Below are 17187 nucleotides of genomic sequence, written 5' to 3'. Positions count from 1 at the left end.
AGTAGCGGAAGAAAAAATTTTTTTGGTTATGGTTTGGAAGTGGGTTACGTATTATTACGTATTGTTGAGTATATATCGGCGGGATAAAATTGTATAGTGGATTACGGTACAAAGGAGAAGGTGAATACAAAGGGAAACTACTGGCAAAAACAGAAGGAGGAAATAAGACGACAGAAACGACTTCGAAATGTAACAGTGACAATAACAAACGTCATTGTTGGGTTCAAATTAATGATATGAATATAACAGAGGGAAACATTCCACGTGGAAAAAATATATCTAAAAAGAAAGATGATGAGACTTACCAAACAAAAGCGCTGGCAGGTCGATAGACACACAAACAAACACAAATATACACACAAAATTCAAGCTTTCGCAACAAACTGTTGCCTCATCAGGAAAGAGGGAAGGAGAGGGAAAGACGAAAGGATGTGGGTTTTAAGGGACAGGGTAAGGAGTCATTCCAATCCCGGGAGCGGAAAGACTTACCTTAGGGGGAAAAAAGGACAGGTATACACTCGCACACACACACATATCCATCCACACATACAGACACAAGCAGACATATTTAAAGACAAAGAGTTTGGGCAGAGATGTCAGTCGAGGTGGAAGAGTAGAGGCAAAGAAGTTGTTGAAAGACAGGTGAGGTATGAGTGGCGGCAACTTGAAATTAGCGGAGATTGAGGCCTGGCGGATAACGAGAAGAGAGGATATACTGAAGGGCAAGTTCCCATCTCCGGAGTTCGGATAGGTTGGTGTTGGTGGGAAGTATCCAGATAACCCGGACGGTGTAACACTGTGCCAAGATGTGCTGGCTGTGCACCAAGGCATGTTTAGCCACAGGGTGATCCTCATTACCAACAAACACTGTCTGCCTGTGTCCATTCATGCGAATGGACAGTTTGTTGCTGGTCATTCCCACATAGAATGCATCACAGTGTAGGCAGGTCAGTTGGTAAATCACGTGGGTGCTTTCACACGTGGCTCTGCCTTTGATCGTGTACACCTTCCGGGTTACAGGACTGGAGTAGGTGGTGGTGGGAGGGTGCATGGGACAGGTTTTGCACCGGCGGCGGTTACAAGGATAGGAGCCAGAGGGTAGGGAAGGTGGTTTGGGGATTTCATAGGGATGAACTAACAGGTTACGAAGGTTAGGTGGACGGCGGAAAGACACTCTTGGCGGAGTGGGGAGGATTTCATGAAGGATGGATCTCATTTCAGGGCAGGATTTGAGTAAGTCGTATCCCTGCTGGAGAGCCACATTCAGAGTCTGGTCCAGTCCCGGAAAGTATCCTGTCACAAGTGGGGCACTTTTGTGGTTCTTCTGTGGGGGATTCTGGGTTTGAGGGGATGAGGAAGTGGCTCTTCTAGTACCATGTCACCCGCACAACACCCCCACAACGACCCCATTAAGTTTTATTTACATTCCCTCCGCAGACATGCCGTCGCCCTAGCCAGATTACGCTCCCATATTCTATTTTCTCAGGCTTGTCTGACATTTGGCATTACCCCCAAAGGCCTCACACTTAAAGTTCCCATCTCTGGCTGCAACCCTTCCTTCCATCAGTCCCTATACCAGTTCCAAACTGAACAGTCCATTGCCCTCACCCACCTAATCCTTCACCTACACATCAACTCAGCCAATGAACACACCCGTCAACTCCTATCCTTAATAAAAGTCCTTAATCTTTCCTCTCCCACATCCACACCGGCTGTTCAGAGCATCCTCCTACAGGCCAACCGTAAATTAGAACAGCATGCCACCCTCCACCTCAAAAAACTATCCAATCTCCTGGTTTCCCACCTCCGGAAAGGCAACTCACTCACCCTTCACAACCTTTCCAGCAAACCTCAACCTCCTCTCATTGCACACAAACCCAGTCTCTCCCATCTACTCAATCTCCTTCTTCCAGCTCCACTCCTTCCAAAACCTCAAAATTCCTTTCAACACAATCTGGAACCACAACACCCTAATTCAGTAGTTAACCTTTCCTCCAAACCTCTCTCCCAATCCGAAACCTCTGTCCTATCCAAAGGCCTCACCTTCAGCCCCACTCCCAGATTCAACCAAACAGCCCTCGTCAAAGATTTACTGTCCTACACCCGTACTCTCTGCTGGAAATATCACTTTGCCACGAAGAAAAATGATCCTAATCCTACTCCTAATGATCCAACTCCCCAAGACACCATCCAAATTGAACCCTGCCTGGAACAGTTCCGTCCTCCGTCACAGCGGGACCCACCTCCTCTTCCTCAAAATCACCCTCTCCAAACCTTCCAGGAATTTCTGACTTCCAGCCTTGCATCTCAATCCTTCTTAAAAAACCTTAATCCTACACCCAACATCACCACTGCTGAAGCCCAGGCTATCCATGATCTGAAGGCTGACCGATCCATCGTCATTCTTCCGGCAGACAAGGGTTCCACGACCGTGGTACTTGATCGTCGGGAGTATGTGGCTGAGGGACTGCGTCAGCTTTCAGACAACACCACATACAAAGTTTGCCAAGGTAACCCCATTCCCGATGTCCAGGCGGAGCTTCAAGGAATCCTCAGAACCTTAGGCCCCCTGCAAAACCTTTCACCTGACTCCATCAACCTCCTGACCCCACCGACACCCCGCACCCCAAACTTCTACCTTCTTCCTAAAATCCACAAACCCAATCATCCCGGCCGCCCCATTGTAGCTGGTTACCAAGCCCCCACAGAACGTATCTCTGCCTACGTAGATCAACACCTTCAACCCATTACATGCAGTCTCCCATCCTTCATCAAAGACACCAACCACTTCCTTGAACGCCTGGAATCCTTACCCAATCTGTTACCCCCGGAAACCATCCTTGTAACCATTGATGCCACTTCCTTATACACAAATATTCCGCACGTCCAGGGCCTCGCTGCGATGGAGCATTTCCTTTCACGCCGATCACCTGCCACCCTACCTAAAACCTCTTTCCTCATCACCTTAGCCAGCTTCATCCTGACCCACAACTTCTTCACTTTTGAAGGCCAGACATACCAACAATTAAAGGGAACAGCCATGGGTACCACGATGGCCCCCTCGTACGCCAACCTATTCATGGGTCGCTTAGAGGAAGCCTTCTTGGTTACCCAGGTCTGCCAACCCAAAGTTTGGTACAGATTTATTGATGACATCTTCATGATCTGGACTCACAGTGAAGAAGAACTCCAGAATTTCCTCTCCAACCTCAACTCCTTTGGTTCCATCAGATTCACCTGGTCCTACTCCAAATCCCATGCCACTTTCCTTGACGTTGACCTCCACCTGTCCAATGGCCAACTTCACATGTCCGTCCACATCAAACCCACCAACAAGCAACAGTACCTCCATTATGACAGCTGCCACCCATTCCACATCAAACGGTCCCTTCCCTACAGCCTAGGTCTTCGTGGCAAACGAATCTGCTCCAGTCCGGAATCCCTGAAACATTACACCAACAACCTAACAACAGCTTTCGCATCCCGCAACTACCCTCCCGGCCTGGTACAGAAGCAAATAACCAGAGCCACTTCCTCATCCCCTCAAACCCAGAATCCCCCACAGAAGAACCACAAAAGTGCCCCACTTGTGACAGGATACTTTCCGGGACTGGACCAGACTCTGAATGTGGCTCTCCAGCAGGGATACGACTTCCTCAAATCCTCCCCACTCCGCCAAGAGTGTCTTTCCGCCGTCCACCTAACCTTCGTAACCTGTTAGTTCATCCCTATGAAATCCCCAAACCACCTTCCCTACCCTCTGGCTCCTATCCTTGTAACCGCCCCCGGTGCAAAACCTGTCCCATGCACCCTCCCACCACCACCTACTCCAGTCCTGTAACCCGGAAGGTGTACACGATCAAAGGCAGAGCCACGTGTGAAAGCACCCACGTGATTTACCAACTGACCTGCCTACACTGTGATGCATTCTATGTGGGAATGACCAGCAACAAACTGTCCATTCGCATGAATGGACACAGGCAGACAGTGTTTGTTGGTAATGAGGATCACCCTGTGGCTAAACAGGCCTTGGTGCACAGCCAGCACATCTTGGCACAGTGTTACACCGTCCGGGTTATCTGGATACTTCCCACCAACACCAACCTATCCGAACTCCGGAGATGGGAACTTGCCCTTCAGTATATCCTCTCTTCTCGCTATCCGCCAGGCCTCAATCTCCGCTAATTTCAAGTTGCCGCCACTCATACCTCACCTGTCTTTCAACAACTTCTTTGCCTCTACTCTTCCACCTCGACTGACATCTCTGCCCAAACTCTTTGTCTTTAAATATGTCTGCTTGTGTCTGTATGTGTGGATGGATATGTGTGTGTGTGCGAGTGTATACCTGTCCTTTTTTCCCCCTAAGGTAAGTCTTTCCGCTCCCGGGATTGGAATGACTTCTTACCCTCTCCCTTAAAACCCACATCCTTTTGTCTTTCCCTCTCCTTCCCTCTTTCCTGATGAGTGGGAAAGTACAATACAACTTCTGCACAATTTCAGTGCAGTAATGTGTTCATTGTAAATATGTGTGTGTGTGTGTGTGTGTGTGTGTGTGTGTGTGTGTAAGTACAATCTAACTTCTGCACCATTTAAGTGCAGTAATGTGTTCATTGTAAATAAGTATTATAGTAGGTGTAATGTTTATTACCTTATAAATAAATAAAAAACTTTTTTATTTTAAATACAGTGCATTAGTATTTGTAAAATGACTCTTTCATATAGTGTTCATTAAAACACTTGGGACCTGTGGAATGGTACATTAGCTTATTTGTTTTAGTTGTAAATATTTGTCATGTATTGTTACATTTATGACATGTTCTACATCCTGGGGGACCTCTTCACTACGGATCAATTGGAATGAAAGTAATTCTAATCTAATCTAATCTAATATCACCTAACATGAGAATAAATGTGAGATAACTAAATCAGTGTTCTGGCATGGTTTGTGAAGTTAAGCAGAGAATAAGTATTGACAATGGCAGTAACAGTTACAGAATTAGTGATGACAAGATTGTTTGTTAGAATTAGGAAGGAGAAGAAATGGGGTATCCCACAAATTATATGGAAGAATACAACGATTCCACATTTATATAACAATTTTGTACTGCTACAAGTTTTCAATCTCATACTTGAGAAACTGGGGCTTATGAATGAAATGTGAAACTATTTCCTAACATAAATTTTTTTGCTTGTAATAGGCCTAATAGGCATTTGATATTGGCACTTTGTGAATTATATTCTGTCATGTTATTTATGTAAATGAGGTAGATAAAAATGACCATTTGGGCCATACAGTCTTGCTTTTTGGCGTGTGTTACAACTGCTGCAATATTAGAAAGGCCTATTTCACTTTATCTAGCTGACAGTGACAAAATAGACATAATCAAATAGAGAAACCACACCACTCTTGGGTGCTACTTGTATTAAGAGCTGTTTCCATATTGGACAGCAACATTTTGATTTTCCATGTAGCAAAAGGTTTGACTTACTTCGATGAGGTAATAGATTCTTTTGCAGAAAGGAGAGCATGCTGTGTAAAGCTGTAGCAAAATTAGAGAGAAAAAAAAAGTGCTCGAACCTAAGGATTGAAAAAATGTGTACTGTCTTGTTTGTTTCCTGTATTTAATGGTTTTATGTTCTCTACATTTAATTGTATGTCACACAAAAGAGAAAGTTATTAGCTAATAGGCAATAAAGAGCACAAAGTTTCTGAAGAATTCTTGTTCTCCCAGTCACAAATAATCCCATCCAGTATAAATTGTAACTTTTTTTGTAAGGAGAGTAGGATGTTAAACAGACTGACTGACTGGGAGTAGGAGAGGGACCATACGACATTTTAATTTATTCTGTCCTGAATACAGGTCTGATGGTTTCTACTATAAAATATACACATTTGAATTCCACATAACAAAACACAGTGACGTGCAATAGAAGAACAATGTGTGAAGAGGCATGGGCTGCACTTTGGCTCACTTAAGACCAAATAACATGTCTTACATTTCCTTGATCATATGTGTTTTACACGTCAAACTTTCAGAAAGATGTGCACTACAAAATGAATATATTTTTTTTAAAATCGATTTTTTAAAATTTTGGCATCCTATCTCAAATATCAAGATTTTGCCTCAGTTTCGAAATATCATAGATCTTGAGCTGGTCAGATGAGGCCACCAGCATGCTGAGTTAAAGCCAAGTGGCAGCCAGTCCAGTCTCACTTCTGTCCTCAAGCAAATGTCTTCATGGCCAATGAAAGCATTGAGAAAAAGCTCTGTGGTACACCAGTTATTTTTTTGATTATTTGTGTTTGGCTGGGCCTGCTTGCAACTTGAGTAAAGCAGCATCTGTCTACCACTATCTAATTTCAGCCTCATCACCACAATATCAGTTGTGTTTCAGTCTATTCAGATAACAGATAATAAATTACTTTTGAGATCTAACTGGTGACTGAAAAACAGGGCACATGACAAGATAGCCTCCCTGACTTTGGTCACCAGCAGGCACTTTGTCTGGTTGTTTCTGTGTCACAGTCAGCCATAACTTAATATCACTGTGAAACAGTTTAATTCAGGATTGGAAATAGTACCAACAGCTGACTTGTCTGTTCTGCTAGAGCAATTAATCATTATCAATAGTTGGCATTTCACTACACACAGCCTACACCTAAACAATGCTGGGAAGGGAAGGGAAGCTGATTAGTGAATGTACAGGGTTGTATTTCAGGCCTTTAGTCATGGTTAGAAAAAGTAGGTGTTTTTCAGAATTAATTCAGACAACATGTACCTCTACCAAAAAAAAAAAATTTTACGTCAGTTTAAAACCTTCCACAGCAGCCCACATAGGTTAGACTCTGACACACCAAAAGATCAACTTACCAGATGTCATAAAAAAATAAAACATTAATGAATGTAACCCTGGATATATCACACACTTAAAATCCTTCATTAAAACATGCAATAATTAAAAATCTGCAATAACAATTTAAATTTCAGTCTTCTGACTGCACAGTAATATGTGTCACATAATGCTAGTATAGAGAAATAGATATCCAACACATAGTATTATCTTCATAACAAAGGAGGAAACTCTTGTTATAGAACCATTTTATATGGTTTCATTCATTTATTCATCATATTCTGTAGATATCATCACAAAGGAGATGTGAAACAAGTCACGAAATACATTAACAAAAGTCAAAGAAATTATAGAAATTTAATCTTTATACAACAAGAAGTTCAAATGGAGTCAACTTAAGGACAAACTAATCAAGAAGCTCAGTTCAGTGAGTTATGTCCTTTAGAAGCATCTCTCATTGTGTTGGTCAAAAGACAAGAGTGTTGGTTTATTTTCTGTGTTTCCAGTCCCCCTGTGCCATTATCTTCTGGGGCAGAGCTCCGGAAGCAAATACATTGTTTGTTCAGCAGAAGTGAGCATCGCGAAGAATGTTAAAATAGATAACCATACATCTTGTAGAAACCTTGCAGAAAACTTTGTAGAAAACCTTTTCAACTGAACACACAGTCATAACACAAGGCATAAAACCAGTTTTTTGACTGAATACATGGTCACTTTACAAGATGCAGAAATAATTTTCATGTAGACTTTCCCCCTTGTCCAGCATTCAGAATAGTGCTATGTACTCTGATGGTTAGAATTCAATAATCTGCTATCCAACACAAAGCAAGAAATTAGGAATCTGTATCACTTCAAGAGAAAATTTAAAAAACACATAATATGAGGGAAAAGCACCCACTCACCTACAGCAAATCAATGCATGGAGCACAGTAACACATAGGAAAAACAGTATTCACACTACCTTTCAAGTACTAGTTCTTTTTCTGGCAATAGTACACACAGAACAACACAGACACTCAAATATTTGTGTGTATGTATGACTGTATGTGTGAATATGTATTTTCTGTTATACATTACTGTGGTCCAACCATTATGCTTGAATCATTTGCATATGAGTAGTTTGCTTTTCACTTACTTTATGAACTGCTCTCTCCAGGAATTTCCATTACAGAAAATTAAAAGCATACCTCGTTAGCCACACTTCCTACAAATTACCAGAATATCTAGATTCAGGGATTCAAAGGTTCTGTAAGATGGATGGCAAGTAGCAATGTTAGTTATAAAATTGTGTGACAAATAATAACATAGTATATACAGGACTTAGTATTTATACATGGCCCAGTCACATTAATGTGACCACTGTGTATGTTTGACATCAATGTGCAACAACAACCCACAGATGGCAGGTGGCAGCACAAGCAATTGAGGGTACATAAAGCATGGTGGGGAGAAGCAGGAACCTGTGCAATCATCATAATGTGGAAACAGAGCGATTTACCTGATGTCCAAAAGGGCATCATCATTGCCTTTTGGACCAAGGATGGAAGCATTTCTGAAACAGTTAAGTTTGTAAACTGTTTGTGTGCCACCATGGTTAAAGTATACTGTGCATGCCAAAATGGCACTATCCAAAACCAGCTCCAAGGCAACTATGTTACACCACAGGCCATAGATGACAGGGGTGAACAATTACTGCAGAGATGTGTATGGGAGAATAGAAATGAAAATGCTGAACAGCTGACCACCCAGATGAACAAAGCTGCTACCAACAGTATTTCCTCAATGACTGTTAAGCGAACTTTGCTGAGTATGGGCTTCCACAGCATGTGTCTCATTCATGCATGCATGGCAGTACTGTTACTGGACATCCACTAAGTGGTGGTAACAGGAGGACTTTTCAGATGAATCACATTTTATGCTCCCAGATAGTTGTCTGCTGGCATGCATGATGTGGAACGTCTGAAAGCAAAGGGTCCAGGCTGGAAAAGGGGAGCAGCATGATCTGGAGAACTTTTTTGTGATATTTCCTGGCTAATCTCATCCTTCCAGAAGACACAATGGATCAACATAAGTGTGCATCTGTTCTGAGGGACTATGTCCATCTCTAAATGCAGTTTTTTTTTCTTTTTTTTTCTCATAATGATGGCATCTACCAGAAAGACAAAGCAAAGTGTTACACAGTTCACAGTTTACATGTGTGGTGCAAAGAGCACTAGGATAAGTTTTCCATACTCCCTTGGCCACAAAATTTCTGGATTTAAAGCTAATCAAGAATCTGTAGAACCACCTCAATTGGGCTGTTCACACCATTGAGCCTCAATTGACAAACCTAGCACAGCTGGCCACAGCACCGAAGTTAGCATGGCTCCACATCCCTGGTGGTACATTCCAAAACTTCACTGACTCTCTTCCTACATGTCTTGCACTGCAAAATGTGGTTATTCAGGCTTTTGACAGGTTTTCACATTGGTTGGTTGGTTGGTTTTGGGGAAGGAGACCAGACAGCGTGGTCATCGGTCTCATCGGATTAGGGAAGGATGGGGAAGGAAGTCGGCCGTGCCCTTTCAGAGGAACCATCCCGGCATTTGCCTGGAGTGATTTAGGGAAATCACGGAAAACCTAAATCAGGATGGCCGGACGCGGGATTGAACCGTCGTCCTCCCGAATGCGAGTCCAGTGTCTTACCACTGCGCCACCTCGCTCGGTCTGGTTTTCACATTAGTGTGACTGACAGTGTAGATGTAAAAAATATTTTCTTTGAAAAGCACCATTGTAAACATGTCAATATTAAGCTAATTAAGCTACTAATGGTAGATAAACTGCATTAAATCTGAGGAACAGCAACTTTTTTTGAAGTAGCAGCTTTGCTATTAATTTAGTCTTCACAATTTATTTATCATGATAGTTTATTGTTAATACAGTACAGAGAATAAGTTTCTGTGTTGTCTTTGTCTCATGTTAATGTATAACTTGACTCATTCCACAACCTTGAATATTCCCCTTCTCAAGGGGATCTACTTAACATGGCATAAGAATGAATGAAGGAAGAAAGGAATGAATGTTTATTAACAGCAAATTATCACTACATCAGATCATGCTATTCATGCTGGTAACAGCTTAATATAACTGAATAAATTACAAAGAAAGCTGCTGTTTTGAAAAAAAAATCTGTTGCTTTCTGAGTTATACTATACTATACTGTGTAGCTGCTGTTTACCTACAATTGGTGGGTTAATATTACTTGATTACAATTTTATTTTTCACAGAAAATGTGGCCTATCATCAGTACATTCTTTCTTGTCATGCAAGTTTGCAAAGCACACAACTACTTGCCATGTACACCATGTAGATAAAAGAACTTATCAATCCTTCAATCTAGATATTAAGACAATTTGCAGAGAAATTCGCTAATGAGGTACACTTGTAATATTCTTTTGAACTGGTATGAATTCCCATATTATTGTTTAATGTTGATTCCATATTTCTAGATTTCCAGAAGGCTATTGATGCCACTCCTCACATGATACTTCTAATCAATTTTCACAGAAATTGCTTCAGTTGTGCAACTGGATTCATGATTTCCTGCCACATAGGTCATTGCAGATAGTAATGGAAAATGAATAAGTAAAATAGAAGTGAAACTTTCTGGCAGATTAAAACTGTGTGTTGGACCAAGATTCAAACGCTCATACTTCATCTTTTGTGAGCAAGTTCTGTATCAGCTGAGCTACCCAAACAAAACTCATGACCCACCCTCAAAGTTTTACTTCCACCAGTATCTCATCACCTAGACTTCACAGAATCTCTTCTGTGAATCATACAAGACTAGCATTCCTGGAAGAAAAGATATTGTGGAGACATAGTGTAGCCACATCTGGGGTGTTTCCAGAATGATATTTTCACTCTGCAGCAGGGTATGCACTAATATGAAACTTCCTGCCAAATTAAAACTGTGTGCCAAACTGAGATTCAGACTTGGGACCTTTGTCTTTTGCAGGAAAGTGCACTACCAACTGAGCTACCCAAGCACAACTCAAGACTCATCCTCACAGCTTTACTTCCACCAGTACCTCATCTCTTACTTTCCAAACTTCACAGATGCTCTGCTACGAGTTTGAGTGTTGGTCCAACATACAGGTTTAATCTATCAGGAAGTTTCATATCAGTGCACACTCTGCTACTGGGTGAATATCTCATTCTGGAAACAACCCCAAGCTGTGGCTACACCATGTCTCTATAATACCCATTCTTCAAGTAGTGCTAGTCTTGTAAGTTTTGCAGGAGAGCTTCTGTGAAGTTTGGAAGGTAGGTGATGAGGTACTGGTGAAAGTGAAGCTATGGGACAGGTCATGAGTCATGTTTGGATAGCTCAGTATGTAGAGCACTTGCCCAAGACAGATAATGGCTCCACATTCGACTCACAGTCTGGCACACAGATTCTGCTGCAGAGTGAAAATGTGATTCTTAAAATTACCCAACATTTCCCAAGGAAGTATTATACATCCTTTGCTGTTCCTAATCTATATAAACAATTTAGAAGACAATCTGAGCAACCCTCTTAATTGTCTGCTGATGATGCTGTCACTAACAGTCTAATAAAATCATCAGAAGAGCAAAACCAACTGCAAAATGATTTAGACACAATATCCATATGGCACAAAAAGTAGAAGCTGTCTTGGAACAAGAAAAAGTGTGAGGTCATCCACATTAGCACAAAAATAAATATATTACATTTTGATTATACGGTAGTTCACACAACTTTAAAGGCTGTCAATTCAGTTAAATACCTAGGGATTACAATTAAAAACAAACTTAAATTTGAATGATCACAGAGATAATATAGTGGGGAAGACAAATCAAAGACTTTATTTTATTCGCAGAACACTTTGAAATTGCTTGCCCTTATAGGATTGATGGAGGGCATCAGAAAATTCCAAAGAAGGCCAGCTCATTTTTATTATTATGAAATATGGGAGAAAGTCTCATGGATATGATAAGTGCATTGGGCTGGCAATCATTAAAACAAAGGCCTTTTTTGTGTTGCAGTGAGATCTTTTCATGAAGTTACAATGAACAAATTTCCCCTCTGATTGTGAAAATATTTTGTTTTCACCAACCTACTTGGGGATAAATTATCATTGTAATCAAATAAGGGAAACCAGGACTCACACATAAAGATTTAAGTGTTCATCTTTTCCACATGCTGTTAGAGAGTGGAATAGTAAAAAAACAGTCTGAAGGTGATTTGAAGAACCATCTGACAGACATGTAAGTGTGAATTCAGAGTAGTCACATAGAATGTTAAATGGTGGGACCACGTATTTATGACAGAAAAGGAACACAGTTTAAATTAAGGCATAACTTCAGCAGAGTTAGAGAAGACAAACTCATTGAAAAATCAGCTGCATAATTAATAGGGCTTGACACCAGAAAGGAATTGATCATTTTTGTGTATTTAAATCACCTAGTTGTAGCATGGTTATTTTTTCAATTAAAATAACAGAAGTTCAACATTAAGTGTCATCCAAAACTGTTAATATAATTTTGCATGGAGACATAAAAACAGAAACAAATAGTATAGGTAAAATGAGTACCATAAACACCATTCACAGTTTCAGCACATCCCAATCAGGCTACAGTGCAACATGGGTATCTAAAGCTGCAGAAAATACAATTAAGCATGTGGCAACAAATATCAGATCTATATAAGCATATATAACCAGTGGAAAGATAGATACTGCCCATAGGAAAATCAACAAAGACTTTGGAGGAAAGAGAAGCAGCTGTATGAATGTCCAGAGCTCAGATGGAAAACCAGTACTAGCAAAGAAGGGATAGCTGAAAGGTGGAAGGAATATACAGAGGAACTGTACAAGGAAATGAACTTGAAGGCAATATTATAGAAATGGAAGAGGAAGGTGCTGAAGATGAGACAGGAGATGTGACACAGCGAGAAGAATTTGTCGTAGCACTGAAAGACGTAAGTTGAAACAAGCCCTTGGAGTAGATAAAATTCCCTCAGAACTACTGATATTCTTGGGAGAGCCAGCCATGACAAAACTATTCCATCTAGTGTGCAAGATGTTTGAGACAACTTTAGGACAATGTACATATGGAAACACTGTAGTTTTTTAGTAGTTATGTATCCTTGTCAATATTGTATTTTTTGTCGTTTCCTTGTTACTATGTAGCACACAGATTCTGTCAGAGTTTGCAAAATTTTAATGCATCAGAATTCTGGAAGGGGGGAGAGAATGTATGTAATGGTACAGATTAATGCAACAATTGGTCCTTATGCTCAGTGTACAAACCAATGTGCAGGTCATAAGTAAGGAAATGTTTCATAATCACTGTTACCCTTTATTACTTATAATTCTGCTGTTTCACCAATTGCAAACATAATTAGATTTAAATAAATTATCTAATGTCAAATTACTGTTATTTCACATAAAACAGCTTTAGTAGAACATATTGGAAGATACCATGATAAATTGAAATTAACTTAAAATTATATTCAATATATTCACAAAATATCTATCTGTAATAACTTGTTCATCATATGTCCAATATTAAGTGAGAATGTTAACAACAAAAATAATCACAGAATTAAAATGTAAATTAGAATTACTCTGGCATTATTGTTTGAAAAATACATTACATAAATTTTCATGCTGAGAATGTATTTCTACTAAAATCCTGATTGTGAAAAATGTGTTAGTACATTTTATAAAAATCAACTCTGCACCAGGATTTGTTTAGGATGACAACCATTAATTGTTGTTGTTGTGATGGTAGTGGTCTTCAGTCCAATGACTGGCTTGATACAGCTCTCCACATGGCTCTATCCACACAGCCTTCTCATCTTTGAATAACTACTGTAACCCATATCCATTTGAACCTGCTTACTGTACTTGTGTCTTGATGTCCCTCTGTAATTACTACCCCTCATACATGTTCCCACACTAAACTAGCGATTCCCTGATGTCTCAGAATGTGTCCTAAAAGTCAAACTAGGACTAAGAGGGGATGCTGACTGTATACAGAGACAGTCAACATGAACAGTCACAGTTGATGCAGGGGAGAGTGTCACAGAGAGACATAAACTATCCACAAAAAGTGTACTTATGAAGTCCCAAGAACCAGTTTTCAATAATGACTCTAGGAATATACTACAAACCCCTACATGTGAGTTCCATAGGGATCATAAAGACAAGATTAGATTAACTACAGCAATCACAGAGGCATTTAAACTATGGTAATGTCAGACATGAAGACTGACACAAGTCAAAATGGTGTGAGCACTAAAGTTTAAGGATCTCTGTGTGTTATCTCGGTACCTTTGATCTTTGACAGTCAAATTTGGTTCTAGGTGTTGTACTGTGGAGTTCATACATGTGTTCAGTAAATCTATATTTACTGTGAAAGCTAAGTGTAGAGTGCATTCAAATCCAAAGTACATCATTTTATTGAAAATGAAATCCTAAATTTCCCACAGTGGTGATCCTGAACTGGATGATTGTCTTCTATATGTGTATTGCTGCAAACCGTTCACAATATGGCTTCCGGCAACTCCACTTCTGTAAAAAAAGAACCTCAAGCTCAACAGCAAGATTCTACTACAACACCTGTGGTGATTGCAAGTAATGTCAATAACATGGTCAACAGGAATGTCAAGATTTCTGCGTTTCAGCCACAAGTCCTCAGTTGTGGTTAAAGCAAGTGGAAGTTATCTTCCATTCCCATAGCATTATGTCAGACATGGAACAATTCAAGATAGTTATTGCACAATTGCACTTAAATGACAATGAGCAACCAGCAAACATGTTCCACCTTTTGCAGTTCTAAGAAAAATAATTTTGCAACATTTTGTGCTGCTGTCAGAATCATGGTTCATAAGATTGTTGACACTGAAGAGAGTGCCAGGGGTTCCCCTCCAAAGTGCTCCATTTGCTGCACGTGCTGGATTAACAGGGCCTACTATCATAACAATCTCTCAAATTGTTTTGGTTCCATCATTTACTTCAGCATGTTTTGGCTATTTTATCAGCCTTCACAGATCTGCCTAAAGATGAATTCATATTGTAATGTAACGGACTACTGAAACTACCAATACCAACTGCTGGCGAGGTGTGCGGTGCCGTCAATCAACTTGAAGGAGCAAGTGAACTTTAACTACGTAAACATAAAACTGAAATATTATTATTTTGTTACAAAACTGTTAATATGAGGGCAATCATGAGGTATATTTCCACAGAACTATATTATAAACACTTTTCATTTTTCATATTATGTTTTTCATATATGTATACGTGCAATGTGTAAAATATCGATATACAACCAAGGTTGGCAGTACTGCACAGTTTGTAAGGTCTGTGAACAGTAGCCGGTTGTTGGTGGGTGTAGAGACAATGGGCAGTTGGTGTTGAGACCTCTTGTACTATACTTGCTTTGAGAAGGTCAAGGATAGAAGGAACAAAATTATGTATTGGAAAAGCTGTTACATTGAAAATTATTGAATATCATCACGATCAGCACTTATAAAATAAAAGTTGGAAGTTTAAATATGTGTCAGTTCTTATGCAGCAGAATACACACCCTGGACCTCAAATTGATTTAACAAACAGCGGATGGCGAGATTCATCACTAGACCACGAGCGTGCAACAATGACCAATGAAGGTAAGAAAGTTATATTACTGTAAATTCAGATTGTGATGATACCTTTCTTTCTCCATGTCTTCAACCCTGTATGTACTCTGTTGTTAGAGTGAACAGCATGACAAGGACTTGTGGTCGGCTAGGCACACCAGGGAGACGGCAAAGGTTTAAAATGATAATTTGTAGCTTAATATACTACTACTGATAATAGTTAATATTTGTCCCCTGGAGAAAGAGGTGCATTACAATATGCAAAGCTGATGCTATTGTTATTGCCTTACACAGACATAAATGTGAGAGCAATGGTGATAGATGTTATGATGGGTGACCCTCAACCACATATAGAAGCAGCAGTTGCTTTGGGTGGATCCACATCATGCATTAAAATGCTACCGTCTCACTGGAATCATCTATGAGGAACTTGTCAATGAATTAGCTTCCCTCAATTCTAGATTGCAGAGGGAGGAAGAGGTAGCAGGTTTGCCCGTGCATGCCACATATGGAGGCGGTTTCGTCAACATTTTGGTAAAGCTGTAAGACAATGTTCCAAGTCATGTGCCTATCCAAACTCCAAAGACAAGTGGCAGTACATATGCACACTTGTCTTCACCAGTTGAAGCACCTCCAACCAATGTGAAATGACACAGTTTCTGCAGTGACAGGTTTGGCTACACTTTTTGTGAAAGACTGAGTAACTGGTGACTTTTTCCTAATTGATACCAGGTCAGAGGTAAGTGTGGACCCAAAATCACAAGCTCTGCATCCTTCTTTCATACCAGTACCTATTCTAACAGCAGCCACCAAATCACTGATTGCTACATTTGGAAGGATAAACTTGACTCTTTATATCGACAATAACTTCCCCCTACATGGACATTCACTGTGGCGGATATTAGCATGCTATCTTGGGTGCCTGTTTCTTACCTTATTTCTCCATTTTGGCTGATTTACTGAAACAGTGTCTAGTTAGAATGTCACACTCTACTGTTCACTCTACGACACCAGGTTGCATGTTGTGTGATGCTACCAGGTCACATCACACAAAGATTTCCATGCTAACCGCACCTTATGCTTCAAGCTAACAGTGTTAGCTATTACATTCACTTCGATGCAGAATGCACATGAGTGTATTAAGCAAGAAAAATCTGACATATCTCTCGTTGTATCGGCAGATCTCCACCCATTTCCAAACAACTGAAGCAGTCCACACCCAACTATATGGCCTTTGTTGCATGATCCTTAGCTGGAACCAGTATCTTGCCACCACACCCTCTCCTCTAACCAATGGTACAATGATGGATGATGACCTTGGCCTGTGAATACTATGGGAATTTCCAGCACTTACATACCCAGTCTTGACTAGGTGTAACTGCTGCCATTCAACTCAGCATATCATTCCCACTACTACTGGACATTCTGTCACTGCAAAGCTCAGATGCTTGCTTCTGAATAAACTGCATGCAGCTCACTCAGAATTTAATGAGATGCTTTCCAATGGTCTAGTGCTTTGATCTCTCACCTGGTAAAAAAGGGGAATGGCTACTGGCGGTTGTGGGATGATTTCAGAGGTTTAAATGCATCTACCATCTTAGACAGATACCCTGTGCCAAATTTGACTGATTTCAACAGTAACATGGCTGATGAAAGTGTCTTCAGTGTTGTCAGTTGCATTAAAGCTT

At 40.4% G+C, this 17187-nt stretch overlaps 1 protein-coding gene across 6 annotated transcripts in view; it reads right to left on the bottom strand.

The window, feature by feature from the left end:
• Window positions 1-17187, bottom strand: part of LOC126194660 (uncharacterized) — a 118599-nt gene that overhangs the window by 52759 nt on the left and 48653 nt on the right. The gene's annotated exons all lie outside the window — the stretch shown is intronic.

This window comes from Schistocerca nitens, chromosome 7 (genome assembly GCF_023898315.1).
Source record: "Schistocerca nitens isolate TAMUIC-IGC-003100 chromosome 7, iqSchNite1.1, whole genome shotgun sequence".
NCBI lineage: Eukaryota > Metazoa > Arthropoda > Insecta > Orthoptera > Acrididae > Schistocerca > Schistocerca nitens.
Note: the sequence above shows the minus strand (reverse complement) of the source record. Positions and strands in the feature narration are given on the sequence as shown.